The sequence below is a fragment of the Mobula hypostoma genome, chromosome 7 (genome assembly GCF_963921235.1).
Source record: "Mobula hypostoma chromosome 7, sMobHyp1.1, whole genome shotgun sequence".
NCBI lineage: Eukaryota > Metazoa > Chordata > Chondrichthyes > Myliobatiformes > Myliobatidae > Mobula > Mobula hypostoma.
The window spans coordinates 185,051,523-185,066,060 of NC_086103.1; the positions used below are offsets into that span (position 1 = coordinate 185,051,523).

Here is a 14,538-nt window from a genome sequence, read left to right on the forward strand (position 1 = left end):
CAAAGTGCACGATCATGCACTTCCCTACACTATATTCCATTTGCCACTTCTTTGCCCATTCTCCCAATGTCTTAAGTCCTTATGTAGACTCCCTGCTTCCTCAACACTACCTGCCCTCCACCTATGTTTGTATCATCCATAAACTTGGCCACAAAGCCATCAATTTCATCACCAAACTATTAATATACAACGTGAAAAGAAGTGGTCACAATACCGACCCCTGCGGCACTACACTAGCCACCAGCAGCCAACCAGAAAAGGCTTCCTTTATTCCCAGTCTTTGCCTCCTGCCAGTCAGCTGATCTATCCATGCTTGTACTTTCCCTGTGAAACTATAGGTTCTTCTTAAGCGGCCTTGTGTGGCACCTTGTTAAAGGCCTTCTGAAAATCCAAGGGCTCTCCTTTGCCTATCGTGCCTGTTATTTCCTCAAAGAATTCCAACAGACTTGTCAGGCAAGATTTCTCCTTTAGAAAGCCATGCTGACTTTGGCTTATTTTGTCATGTGCCTCCAAGTACAACAAACCTCATTATTAATAATAAAATCCAACATCTTTCCAGCCACAGAAGTCAGGCTAACTGGCTTATAATTTCCTTTCTTCTGCCTCTCTCCCTTCTTACTTAGTGGAGTAACATTTAGAATCAGAATCAGGTTTATTATCACCGGCATGTGTCGTGAAATTTGTTAAATTAGCAGCAGCCGTTCAATGCAATACATAATATAGCAGAGAGGAAAAAAATAATAATAGCAATAAATAAGTAAATCAATAACAGTATACATATATAGAATAGATTAAAAATCATGCAAAAAATAGAAATAATATATATTAAAAAAGTAAGGTAGTGTTTAAGGGTTCAATGTCCATTTAGGAATTGGATGGCAGAGGGGAAGAAGCTGTTCCTGAATCGCTGAGTGTGTGTCTTCAGGCTTCTGTACCTCCTACCTTATGGTAACAATGAGAAAAGGGCATGCCCTGGGTGCTGGAGGTCCTTAATAATGGACGCTGCCTTTCTGAGACACTGCTCCTTGAAGATGTCCTGAGTACTTTGTAGGCTAGTACCCAAGATGGAGCCTTCCGTTGGTTTTTAAAAGCTTCCCAATCCTCTACCTTTCCAGGATTTTTTGATTTGTTATATGCCCTCTCTTTTGCTTTCATACTGCTTTTGACTTCCCTTGTCAGGCATGGTTGCCTCATCCTCCCCTTTAAATACTACTTCTTTAGGACGTGTTCGCTAGTGTCCCCTTCCAATGAACTTTGATCATTGAACTTTGAACTCTTGTGACACTTTACTCCACTTAATACTCATACATCCAATTTTAGCTTCTTGTTTCTTTTATTGAAACTGCAAGGTGAATTGTATCATATTATGATCATTGTCTCCTAAGGATTCCTTTTCCTTAAGCTTCCTAACCAAATCTGTGTCATTACATAACACTCAATCCAGAGTTGTTGTTACCCTAGAGGGCTCAAGCACAAGCTCTTCTGAAAAAACCATCTCATAAGCATTGTACAAATTCCCTCTCTTGGGAAAATCCAGTTGGTGCTTGATCCCAATCTACCTGCATATTGAAATCCCTGATGACGATCGCAACATTGTCCTTATTTCAAGCTTTTTCTATCTCCTGTTCGAATTCGTAGCCCACATCTGGCCACTGTTTGGGGGTGTGCATATAACTCTCAACAGGATCTTTTTACCCTTACAGTTACCCACAAAAATTCTACATCTGTCACCTCTTTCTAAGGATTTAATTTAATTTTTTACCATCTGTGCCACCCCACCTCCTCTGCCTACTTGCCTTCCATTTGATACAAGGTGTATCCTGGGATATTATCTTCTTTCAGCCCACAACATCACAGCATAAGAAATAGGAACAGAATTGTGCCATTCGATCCATCATGTCTGTTCTACCATTCCATCGTGCCTGATTTATAATCCCAGTCAAATCCATTCTCCTGCATTTGCCCTGAGATGTTATCAGGAACTTGTCAAGCTCCACCTTAAATATACCCAATGACATGCACGGCCTAAACTTTTCCTTGCACTACTATTCCCTCACTTAGTCTTCAGGATTTTACCTACAGACATATTTGTTCTTCACAACCCATTTATTTTGCATCCTATAGTAATTCAACTTTTCCCCATTGCGGTGAAAAATCATTAACTGGAATTGCAGCATTAGTAACAGATTCAACACAAGATCAAAATCTATTACTAAATGTTCTCTGTGACTGGATCACATAGACTCAGACAGACAAATATGTTGCTTATTTAGAGCAAGGATGAGCTGTGACAATTTTTTAAAAATGCAATCTGTCCCAGCAACTCAAAGCAAGTGTGTCAGTTGCCTTTAGCATAGCTACTGAGAACCATATCAACTGTACTACCTATGATTTTAAAATGTTTAGTCTTCCAGTTGTTATGATATTTTAAAATTTGGAATCTGATAGAATACTAAGCATATCCAGGGGAGTGGCAATCAGTTGGTGATCTCCCTTCAATTTTATCTCATGGAGAGAAATTCATATCAGTTCTCTGTAAGAAGTGCATGTTAAAAGTAAAATAGAAATAAAATATCACAATTACCATTTACACACCTTCGGGGAATCGGTGGGAGTGTCACCATATATAACCCCGAGATTAATTTTCCTGTGGGCATACTCAATAAATCCATAGGGGTAGGTGAAGTTATCCCCTTTGATTCAAGAGCCTGATGGTTGAGGGGATGGTTGAGTAACTGTTCCTGAACCTAGTGGTGTGAGTTCTGAGGCTCCTGTACCTTCCTGGTGGCAGCAGCGAGAAAGGAGCATGACCTGGCTGGTGGAGGACTCTGATGATGGATACTGCTTTCTTGCAATTTCCACCAAGTCCGCACTGTGAATTAGCAACGCTGAGATGGGAAAATTGCATATATTCAGCCACTTGGACTAGAACTACTTTCTCCCCCTACCCTACTCCCACCTCTTTGTAATAAAAATACCTCTTTCCCCAAATGAACAATGACCTTCACAAGTATACTCTGGTGAAGAGTGCTCTCTGAACTGAAACATTCTCCCAAAACTACCCAAGCTATCCAAAGAGGGAGAGGGCAAAACAAGTTGTTAACCTTTCACCAAAACTGGCCAGTTCAGACAGAGAAAAATAAGAAAGGGAAGGTGCTGGGAAGACTCGGCAGGACAGACAGCATCTATGAAAGATAAGTATTAGAGGTCCTTGCTAAGTGTATTGCTTTGAAGTTTAACTGCCCCAACCAAACTAGCTGAAATGACCTTTGCTGATACCATGATTGTCTGAACATTGTCAGTTCAGTGACGGGCTAATGATGCATTGGGAGATCTTTTAGTTTGTGGAATTCAGAAATGGCTCCTAGCTAAAGCACAGCTCACATTTGAAAGAAGTTGAAAGACAGAGACGCATTTGAGTTGTAGTCAGGAATGGAAGTGAGTATGAACAAATTGCAATGTCTGAACTGAAACTGGCCTGGCTGAACAAATTATGTTACTGTTGTGGCAGAGGCTGATGTACTCTAGACCAATGCAAGTTTAAAAGTAAAACTTTCAGAATGCGCTACAAAGTAGGATGCATATAAATAGCATGTCGGACGGACAAAAATATATGGATTGCACAGGGAAGAGAAAAAGCTAAAAATTCAAGTTGCAATTTCAAAAAGAGCACTAATCTGCTTGCTGTTGACGAAAAAAATCTAATATGATAAGAGTGACACAGGAGTGGGTAGCCTTGAGATTTACAATGCGAAAACTAACAATAAACAGGCAATATTTCTTACACCTGAAGTGAACGGCAAGTTAATTAAAATGGCTGTTTTTGTCATTCCACAAAATGAGTTTGTGTGGTAGTGAAATACAACAACCAATAAGCCACATTGGGCTTGTATGTGACCAGCATTGTGGGGTTGTGATTTGCTGAGGCAAGTCTAGTCAAGTTTATTGTCACTTAACTATAGACATGTATATAACCACATAATGCATATAGAAACAAGGCATTTCTCCGAATCAGGGTGTAAAACACAGTAGCATACATAACACTCATAACACATGAGAACTTATGAAGGTAAGGATAAAATCCACAGATGAATCACACATGAATAACAAACTAAAGGGCATTTTTTATTAAATATTGTAAAGTATGGAACAGATTAACCAGTAACACTTTAAATATGCGACTGGGAGCTCAGAAGCCTAAGGGGGAAAAGCTATTTCTCAACCCGTCCATTCTTGCTTTATGCATTATGGTCTCCTGCCTGATGGTAGAAAGTCAGAGGATGCTGGGTGTATGGGTGGGAACCTTAATAATACTAAGGACCATGAGTATGCAGTGCTCCTGATAAATGTCCTCGATAGATGGTAGGGAGACCCCTATGATCCTCTCAGCTGTTCTCACAGTCCTTTGTAGGGAATTCCGGTCCGATGCCTGACTGCTCCCGTACCAGATGGAGATGCAACTTGTCAGGACGCTCTCAATGGTGCTCCTGTAAAACACAGTTAAGATGGGTAGGTGGGGTTGGGGTGGGCTGTTAACAACTACATCTTGTTTGGATATCCATCAACTATCCCCTACATTAGACTCCTATGAAAGCAAATTAAGAAAGGTACTGGATCATGCCACAGCACAGTTCAGGGAAGGCACTGGAAGACTCAAAATTATCAAGAGTAAAATCATGCTAAATGAAATGCCACACCCAAGTTTTACAAAGCCTGTCTGGTTATCCGTGATAAAGTAGCCAGTGAGCTAGATGTCATAGAGGCTAAAGGAATTCTTTCCAAGGTTGAGTGGAGCTCATGGACTATACCAGTAGCCCCAGTAGCCAAGAAGAATGGGTCTGTCAGGATCTGTGGTGATTTTAAGGTCACCATCAACTGAGGACTGAAAGTAGATCAATAAGTTCTGCCCAGGATAGAAGAAATCTTTGCAAACCTTTCTGGAGGGACACACATCAGCAAAGTGGACTTCGCTAAGGCCTACCTGCAGATGGAGATAGAAGAAGAGATTCTCACCATAAACTCTCAGAAAGGGCTTTATCACTCTAATAGGCTGATTTTTGGAGTAGCACCCGCACCTGCACTCTGGCAGAAAGCTAAAGACCAGGTGTTGCAAGGTTGCCCAGGCACTCAGTGTTACCTGGATGGCATCATTGTTAGCGGTGACAATTACAAGGAACACCTCCAAAATCTCAAGTCCATGTTAAAAAGATGAGAAGATTATGGGCTCAAAGCACAATGCGACAAGTGTGAGTTCTTTAAACTAAGCATCACTCACTGTGGTTACACTAGTGATGCACTAGGGTTACACAAGTGTGAGGAGAAAATTCAAACATTGATGGAAACCCCAAGGCTAAATAACAGGTTTCCTACCAAACCTGGCTGCTGTGCTCCACCCCTTTCTGCAGATCAGGAAGAAATGGCAATGGACAAAGCAGTGTGAGATGGCTTTCCAAAAGGTAAAGGAAATGGTGACGTCAGACACTGTGCTCACATCGTTCAGTGAAGCTTGCCATGCACTGTTCAGGATGCCAGAACCACTTCCTGCAGTCCCAGAATTATCTCCTACAACCAGAGAAAGGGTGCAGTGGAGATTTACAAGGATGTTGCCTGGATTGGGGAGCATGCCTTATGAGAACAGGTTGAGTGAACTCGGCTTTTTCTCCTTGGAGCGACGGAGGATGAGAGGTGACCAAATAGAGGTGTATAAGATGATGAGGGGCATTGATTGTGTGAATAGTCAGAAGCTTTTTCCCAGGGTTGAAATATTTAGCTCGAGAGGGCACAGTTTTAAGGTGCTTGGAAGTAGGTACAGAGGAGATGTCAGTTTTTTATGCAGAGTGGTGAGTGCATGGAATGGGCTGCCAGTGACGGTGGTGGAGGTGGATACGATAGGGTCTTTTAAGAGACTCCTGGATAGGTACATGGAGCTTAGAAAAATAGAGGGCTACAAATCAAAAAAGAAATTGGTCTTTACTTAGAATTCAATGATAATGGAGGGGTTTCACCTCCCATTCTATGGGATACTCTGAAGGCTGTCTTAAGAGGGAAAATTATAGCGATATCTTCATATAGGAAAAAAAAAGGAATAGAACATTAGAGGAATTACAAAATAAGCTGAAGAAACTAAAAAAACACAAATTGAGTTTGGCACAGGATACACTAGAGGAAATTTAAAAAATTAGGAATGAAGTTAATAGTTTGGCTACGCTAGAAATTAGAAAAAAATTAAATGTTTCTGAAACAGAGACACTATGAAAGTGGATCTAAATCTATGAAAATACTGGCATGGAAACTGGAAAAAAAAAGCAGAAAATACAATTCATAGAATTAGGGATCCAAGAACAAAAGTGATAAAAAAAAAATAAGCTAAGTGAAATTCAAGAAGCTTTTGAAATGTTTTACAAAACTCTATATTCCAAAGTTCTAAGGGGAAGCATAACCCAAATTGACACCTTCCTGAATGCTTTAGAGTTACCCACTTTAAGCAAAGAACGAAATAGAACTATAACTGCTGACATAACTGAAGCTGAACTAAAAACTGCAATTAGTAGGCTTAAATTAAGCAAGTCACCAGGATCAGATGGATATACGGCAGAGTGATATAAAGAGTTTAGAAGTGAGTTAATTCCTGTTTTACTCCCCACACTGAACTGGGCTCTAAGAAAGGCGCAAATGCCCCCCAGCTGGAAGGAGGCGATAATCTCAGCTATACCGAAAGGTGGTAGGGATAAAATGGAATGTGGGTCATTTAGACCAATATCTGTTCTTAATGTGGATTATAGAGTATTTACGTCCATCATGTCCAAACGATTAGAAGAGTTTCTACCCACACTGATACAGAATGATCAGACAGGTTTTATACAACAACGCCAAACACAGGACAATATATGAAGGACACTTCACATTATGGATCAGATAAAAAAATGAAATGAAGCAATGTGATAAGCGTAGACGCTGAAAAGGCATTTGATTCGGTTAATTGGAATTTTCTTTACAGAGTTTTACATAGATTTAGTCTACACGACACAATTATTAAAACTATACAGGTACTATACGACAATCCTACTACCAGGATTAAAATCAGTGGATATTTATCTAATAGTTTTACCCTAGAAAGGGGCACGAGACAGGGTTGTGCATGGTCACCGCTACTCTTTGCATTATATCTGGAACCATTAGCTCAATACATCAGACAAAATGAAGATATCAGGGGAATTACTATTTAAGGGACAGAGCATAAATTGGCCTGTTACACGGATGACATTTTGATCTATCTAGGGCAACCAACATACTCTTTACCTAAATTGATGCAATCCTTTGAACATTATGGCTAATTATCAGGATACAAGATCAACATAGATAAAAACCCAACTACTTTCATATAACACACATCAAAGTTGCTGGTGAACGCAGCAGGCCAGGCAGCATCTCTAGGAAGAGGTACAGTTGACGTTTCAGGCCGAGACCCTTCGTCTTGATGAAGGGTCTCGTCCTGAAACGTCGACTGTACCTCTTCCTAGAGATGCTGCCTGGCCTGCTGCGTTCACCGGCATCTTTGATGTGTGTTGCTTGAATTTCCAGCATCTGCAGAATTCCTGTTGTTTACTTTCATATAACTATAGCCCACCAAGAGAAATTGAAAGTAGATATCCTTGGACATGGCAAACAGAGTCTGTCAAATATTTGGGCATCATTATGCCAAAAGATTTGGCAAAATTATCAGAATGCAATTATCAGCCTCTATATAAAAAAATTAAGGAAGATATAACAAGATGGAACCTAATTCCTTTTCTTGGTCTCAGTTCAAGGACTGAATCTATTAAAATGAATATACTGCCCAGACTACTATATCTCTTTCAGACCCTACCAATAAAGATTAACCAAAATCAATTCAATGAATGGAACAAGATACTATCAAGATGTATATGGCAAGGTAAAAGGCCTAGGGTTCATCTCAAAACTTTGCAATTAGCCAAGGAAAAGGGGGTTGGGGCCTACCTTCTCTTAGAGATTATTATTTTGCAGCACAGTTGAGAGCTGTGATATGCTGGTGCAACCCATCATATGACACTGAGGAGAGGATACTTTCCATCCCCATGCAGGCAATTTTGGCTGATGACAACCTACAAAGTTACATAAATAATATTGACAACACATGGGTGAAATGGACTCTTAAAATATGGAAAACTATTATAAAAGAATATAAACTAGAGAGAGACATTGCAATTCTTAAATAGTGTGCATATGACTCGGATTTTACGCCGAATAAACTGGATGCTAGATTAAGGACTGGACAGCAAAAGGAATAACAGCTATTTGCAACATAATGAAAGAAGGAACACTGTTCAGTTTTGAAATGCTCAAAGAGAAACACTTATTAGAAAAGCAAGACTTTTACCGGTATTTACAGATGCGACAGTATGTTACTAGGACGGTCAAGGCAAGTACATGTCTGATAGAGCTATTTAGAAAAGCATATAATTCAGACAACGGTAGTAGAATAATTTCAAGCGTTTACAAGGGTTTGTCAAATCTTAAAACACATTCGACTTCATACGTTAAAACAAAGTGGGGGAAGGAGAGATTTTAATATCTGAGGAAAACTGGACAATAATATGCAGGTATCAATGGAAGTGTACCAGTTCACAGAAATGGAGGGAGTTAGGATGGAAAAACTTGATAAGATATTTTAGTACACCCTCTCAGAAATCCCATTATAATAGTAACACCCCTGCTTGCTGGAGAAATTGTGGAAATCAAAATGCAAACCATTATCATATTTTCTGGGAATGCCCGGTTATCAAAGACTATTGGAGTGGGATATACAATGCCCTACAAGACATCTTTAAATGTGAAATACCCTTAGAGAGTAAGACCATATATTTTGGGTATATACCTCAAGAATGGTTGAAAAGAGATAAATATTTAATGAATGTACTGCTGGTGGCTGGTAAAAAGACCCTTACCAGGAAATGGTTATCACGGGAGAGCCCAACTTTAAATGTGTGGACGGAAATTACAATGGACATTTACAAAATGGAGAAGATAAGAGCATCTGTTAATCACAAGTTGGAACAATTTTATTCATACTGGAAAAAATGGTTTAGCTACATAACACCTCATCGGCCTGATTTTATTCTCACAAGTCAATGAATATGTGGTTAAAAAAAAAAGATCACTCCCTACTCTGTACATAGTTTTCTTCTTTCGATTGTTCTTTCTTTCCTCTCCTTTCTATAAGTGTATACCTCAGATAAATATTATGTGGAGGCTTGTGACAAATATGATTATATGATATATATGCATATTATCTGAAATACATCTTATGGAACTGTTTGTTTGATGATGAAATTCAATAAAAAATAAATTACAGAAAAAAGAAAAATAGAGGGCTATGGGTAACCGAAGGTAATTTCTAAAGTAAGGACATGTTCAGCACAGCTTTGTGGGCTTGAAGGGTCTGTATTGTGCTGTAGGTTTTCCATGTTTCTAACCATCACGGAGGAGGCCCCTGAATCTAAGATTGTTTCACAGCCGCAAGTGTCGCCTGCCAAGCGGAGTGACTCCCCCTTGTCAGGAAAGACGTTATCCTACTAGGGTAAGAAATCCCCCACAGTGACTTAATCTTTGGGCTGAATGGGACAATTTAAATTTTACTATGCGGTGGTTGTCCACATAGTTACAGTAGCTGCACTGTATAGTACACTGTGTGTGTGGTTTGTTTCTGAGCCACAGAGCTGTGGCTTCCCCCTGTATTCATTCTCCCCCCAACAGTGTCCAAAGTGGTTTACTTATTATTGAGGGGAGAGGCTGCATGAGGACTCCACACTGGCTGCCTATCCTCTTTCCCTTTCCTGATGGTCACCCAGGTACCTGCCTGCTGCAACCCAGGTGGGACTACCTTCCTGTAGCTCCTATCTATTTCCGAAAATAGATGAGCCAAAAATCATCGAGCTGGAGCTCCAATTCCTTAACATGGTCTCTAAAGAGTTGCAGCTCAATGTACCTCATGCAGATGTAGTTATCTGGGAGACTGGAGGTCTCCTGAAGTTCCCACATCTCACACAAAGAACATATCACTTTGTCCAGACCCATTCTAAGCACACTAATTATGTACTAACCAAGCCTGTTCTCTTCTAACTCTGTTGAACCAAAGCCTGGCCACTGTAACACTGGCCCACTCCAACAATGGCTGTTCTGCTTATACCTCCCTTCTCTTTATTGGACCTGTGCTGATATCATCCTGCCAAAAGCTCTGATGTCCATATAGTGATGCTAGACTCTGGAGTATCTATACTTAAGGGGACTCTGACAGGAAATGATAAAGTAGTGATGGTTGGGAGTGTGGAGAGGTGGGTTAGTGGGTGGAGGTGTTGATCAGCCTTACTGCTTGGGGAAAATAACTGTTTTTGAGTCTGGTGGTCCTGGTGAGAATGCTATGTAGCCTCCGCCCTGATGGGATTGGAACAAACAGTCCACGAGCAGGGTGGGTGGGATCCTTCATGATGTTACTGGCCCTTTTCCAGCATCTTTCTTTATAGATGTCCTTGATGACGGGTAGGCTGGTGCTGGTGATGCCTTGGGCAGTTTTGACTACCCATTGTCGAGTCTTCCTGTCTGTCACATTGCAGTGCTGCAGCATGTTAGGGTGCTCTCTACTACACATCTGTAGAAGGATGCAAGTATTAATGTGCATAGTCCAGATCTTTTTCAGCTTCCTCAGAAGTTGAGGCATTGGTGAGCTTTCCTGATTGTGTAGGACATGTTCTGGAATCATGAGAGGCTGAGTGTGATGTGCACTCCCAGGAGTATGAAACTGCTTGCACTGCTATTGAGTTTAATGGTGTAATGAAAAAAAGCATTTAAAATATCAGATGGGATGAACAGTGTAAGGGGAAGATTAAAGGGTTTATAATATTTTTTAAATATTGATTAATTGCTAGAACTGTATGAAATACAGACATCCCAGATTCTCAAAAGTAGCGGAAACTGCAGAGACTCTGGTTACAGATTTTACATTCTTTCTGGTTATAGGAGTGGTGCCAGAGGATTGAAGGACTGATAACATTGTACTGTTGTTTAAAAAGGGAAGTCAACATAATACGAACCTTTATATGCCAGATTAATCTCAGTGGCGGACAAATTATGGGAATCCATTTTGAGGGGCGATAGAAGTGTTTTGGAATCCATTTTGAGGCGTGGTGGAAACCTTTTGGAAACGTGCAGGATGATCAGAATGGTTGCCAGAGATACAGGGAAGGACGTGCCTGACTCACGATCAACTCTGCTTACCATCACACTTTGATGGCAGGGCCTTTGATGTAGTCTGCATAAAACATAGAACACTGCAGCACAGTACAGGCCCTTCAACCCACAATGTTGTGCTGACCTTATAAAGAATAAGAATCCAAGAATAATCTAATCCTTCCCTCCTATACAACTCTCCATTTTTCTTTCAGCATGTGCCTTTCTAAGAGTCTCTTAAATGTCCTTAACTTCTATCACCACCCCTGACAGCGTGTTCCACACAACCAGCACTCTATTTATGCCCTTCCATACTTCCCTGCAAACACCTTAAAATGATGCCCTCTTATATTCCTATGGAATATGGGAGGCATCCAGGTACTCCAGTTTCCTCCCATATTCCAAAGAATTAAAGGTTAGAATTAGTAAGTTGTGGGCAACTTGTGTTGGCACCTGAAACATGGTGACACTTGCAGGTTGCACCCACCACAACCTCGGGTTGTTGCAGTTGTATACAATGTTGATGAGGCGTAATTTGGAGTATTGTGTGCAGTTTTGGTCCCATCCCTACAGGAAAGATCAATTAGCCTGAAAGAATACAGGGAAAATTTACAAGAATTTTGCTGGGACTGGAGGATCTGAGTTGTAAGGAAAGGTTGAGTAGGTTAGGAATTTGTTCTTTGACGTGTAGGAGAATGAGGGGAGATTTGATAGAGGTATACAAAATGATGAGGGGTATAGATGGGGCAAATGTAAGAAGGCTTTTTCCACTGAGGTTCACGAAAGGGAACTTCTTCACTCAGAGGGTGGTGAGAATGTGGAACAAGCTGCCAGTTGAAGCGGTAGGTGAGGGTTTGTTTGAAAAACTTAAGTGAGGTTTGGATAAGTACATGGATGGGAGGGTTGTGGAGGCTCTTATCTGGTTGATATTCCACCTTTCCCAGTCTGTCTGTGGAACTATCTGAATGTCTCTCAAAAGTTACCATTGCATCTGCCGCCACCACTTCTCCCAGGCACTAGTTACCCTCTGTGGGGGTGGGGGGGTACTGATGGGTGGGGCTCTGGGCAATGAGGATCAGAGATAGGTAGTTAGTTTGTCTCCTGTTGAGTGGAGAGCAAATTTACAAGGATGTTGGCAGGACTGGGAACCCATTTATACGTGCGCCACAGTGGCATAGTGTTTAGTGTGACGCTATTACAGCTTGGAGCGTCGTAGTTCAGAGTGCAATTCCAGCATTATCTGTAAAGGATTTGTATGTCCTCCCTTAATTATGTGGGGTTCCTCCCATGTCCAAAGACACAGGCTGATTGGTCATTATAAATTGTCCTGTGATTAGGCTAAGGTTAAATAGGTGCATTTATTGCTGTGCATGTCTCAGTAAATAAATAACAATTCTGAGATTAAAATATGGGTAAGCAGTGTTTAACTGAGAGTAAATCAAATACTCAGGAACATAGGCCCTTCAGCTCCTAATGTTGTACCACCTTTTAACCTACTCCAAGATCAAACTAACCCTTCTCTCTCATATAGCCCTACAGTTTTCTATCCATGCCCCTACAAAAGTCCCGTCATTGTCCCTAATCTATCTGCCTATACCACCACCCATAGCAGGGCATTCTGTGCACCAACACTTCCTGTGTAAATGGAAACACCTACCTCTGACATTCTGCCACCTATACTTTCCTTCCATCATCTTAAAATGCAGTCCTCTCATTTTAGCCATTTCCACCCTGGGAAAGTCTCTGGCTGTCCACTCTATGTGTACCTCTTATCATCTTGTGTACCTCCATCAAGTCAACACCCATCCTCCTTCATTCCAAAGAGAAAAGTCCAACCTTTACTCATAAAACATGCTCTCTAATCCAGGCAGCATCGTCTCTAAAGCTTCCATGTCTTTCCTATAATTTCTGCAGCTGATTCTGCAGTGCAACACACAGAAATCAGCAGGTCCTGAGTTCCTTCGGCAGTTTGTGCATGTATCTGAGAATGATATATAAAAAATAATTATTTCCCCTGGAGTAGAAGAGATGGGGGAAGACTTGTGTTAATGTAAAATTCGAAGGGCCAGTATCTCAGTAGCGGGGATATTTTCGCGGGCCTGGTCTGTGTGACACACACACAATGCTGAGGAATTAGTTTTGTGTGTGTTGCTGCGGATCAGGTTTTCTGGGCTGAACGTGAGTGTTTTTCTGTGTCTGTGTGTGTAGACAGAGCAGCCCGAGCCCGAGCCCGAGGGGAGGGAAGCGACGTAACAGGAAGAGGCGGCAGCCCGGGCCCAGCGCCGTGTATACTGTTAGTACGCTGTTGTTTTTGTTCGCTCCCTCCCCGGGGGGAAGGAGGAGAGCTGGCGGCAGCGGCGGCGGGGTCAGCCGGCTCCGGGCACGCAGGTAGGCGCGGGTGGGTGGGTGATTCTCGCTGTTACCGAGGGGGGCGAGGCTGCAAGTCCGGGAGCCGGATCTCCAGCTCTGGGATGCAACTCTGGGCCCAGCGGCGCTGCTTTCTCCCCGCCTGCACTAATGCAACATGATCCTCTGCAAAAAAAAACACGCACACAAAAAAAACTCCTGCAATTGTTGCCAAATCGCGTTGCAAAAGATCGTTTCGATGCAAAACCAACCCGCAGGCGGGACCTTGCGTGCTTTGTGCAAGCTGATCTTTTATTTACCACGCAGGCCGCTTTGTTGCATATTTAATTAATGTATTCGTTGCTCAGATCGGGCGGAACGGTGACCACACCCTCTTTGGAATAAGAGGCTGCGGCGATCTTGAGCCCGCTGTCGTTCCTGTGCCAGAGAAATTGGGGCCTTGGCCCATTCCCAGCCCCGGCCCGTCCCGCAAGGCAAGGCGAGCGTCTGTTCTTCTGAACCCGCTACGCACGTCAGGAGCTCGCCAGCTCCGACTGTGAACAGCCTCGCTGGCTTCTCTGTTAAAGCGAACGCACCACAGTCCGGGGACCTGGCCAAGTCTAGCGTTAATTGCCCATTCTTGGTCACTGGGAGTTCTCTGTAGCGAGGAGGAAGGGGGTGGGGAGAAATTGCGCTGTGACTGAAAACTGGCACAGTGTCAATGGACGAATGGCGGCCTCAAAGAGCCACAGTGTCACAAATCCCATTGTGGTACACCAGGGTTGTCTTTCTAGACGATAGTTAATAATGTTGGTGTGGCATTGGACGTTACTGTGTTCAGACTGGGTAAATTTTCCTTTTCTATAACTAAATTAGACATTTTTACAAAACTTGAGACCTTCAAAGTAACCTTTTCTAAAACACGAGATTCTGCCAATGTTGGAAATC

The 14,538-nt window shown here is 42.0% G+C and overlaps 1 protein-coding gene across 5 annotated transcripts in view; it reads left to right on the forward strand.

Moving 5' to 3' along the window:
• The window catches only part of numa1 (nuclear mitotic apparatus protein 1), a 181,695-nt gene that overhangs the window by 27,384 nt on the left and 139,773 nt on the right, over window positions 1-14,538 (forward strand). For 2 of the 5 annotated variants that reach the window (XM_063054720.1, XM_063054724.1), the window contains exon 1: window positions 13,500-13,632. The exons of the other annotated variants lie outside the window; for them this stretch is intronic. The gene's annotated coding sequence lies outside the window, so the exon portion shown is untranslated. Of the gene's footprint in view, window positions 1-13,499; window positions 13,633-14,538 lie in introns of those variants that run through there. 5 annotated transcript variants of the gene reach the window in all.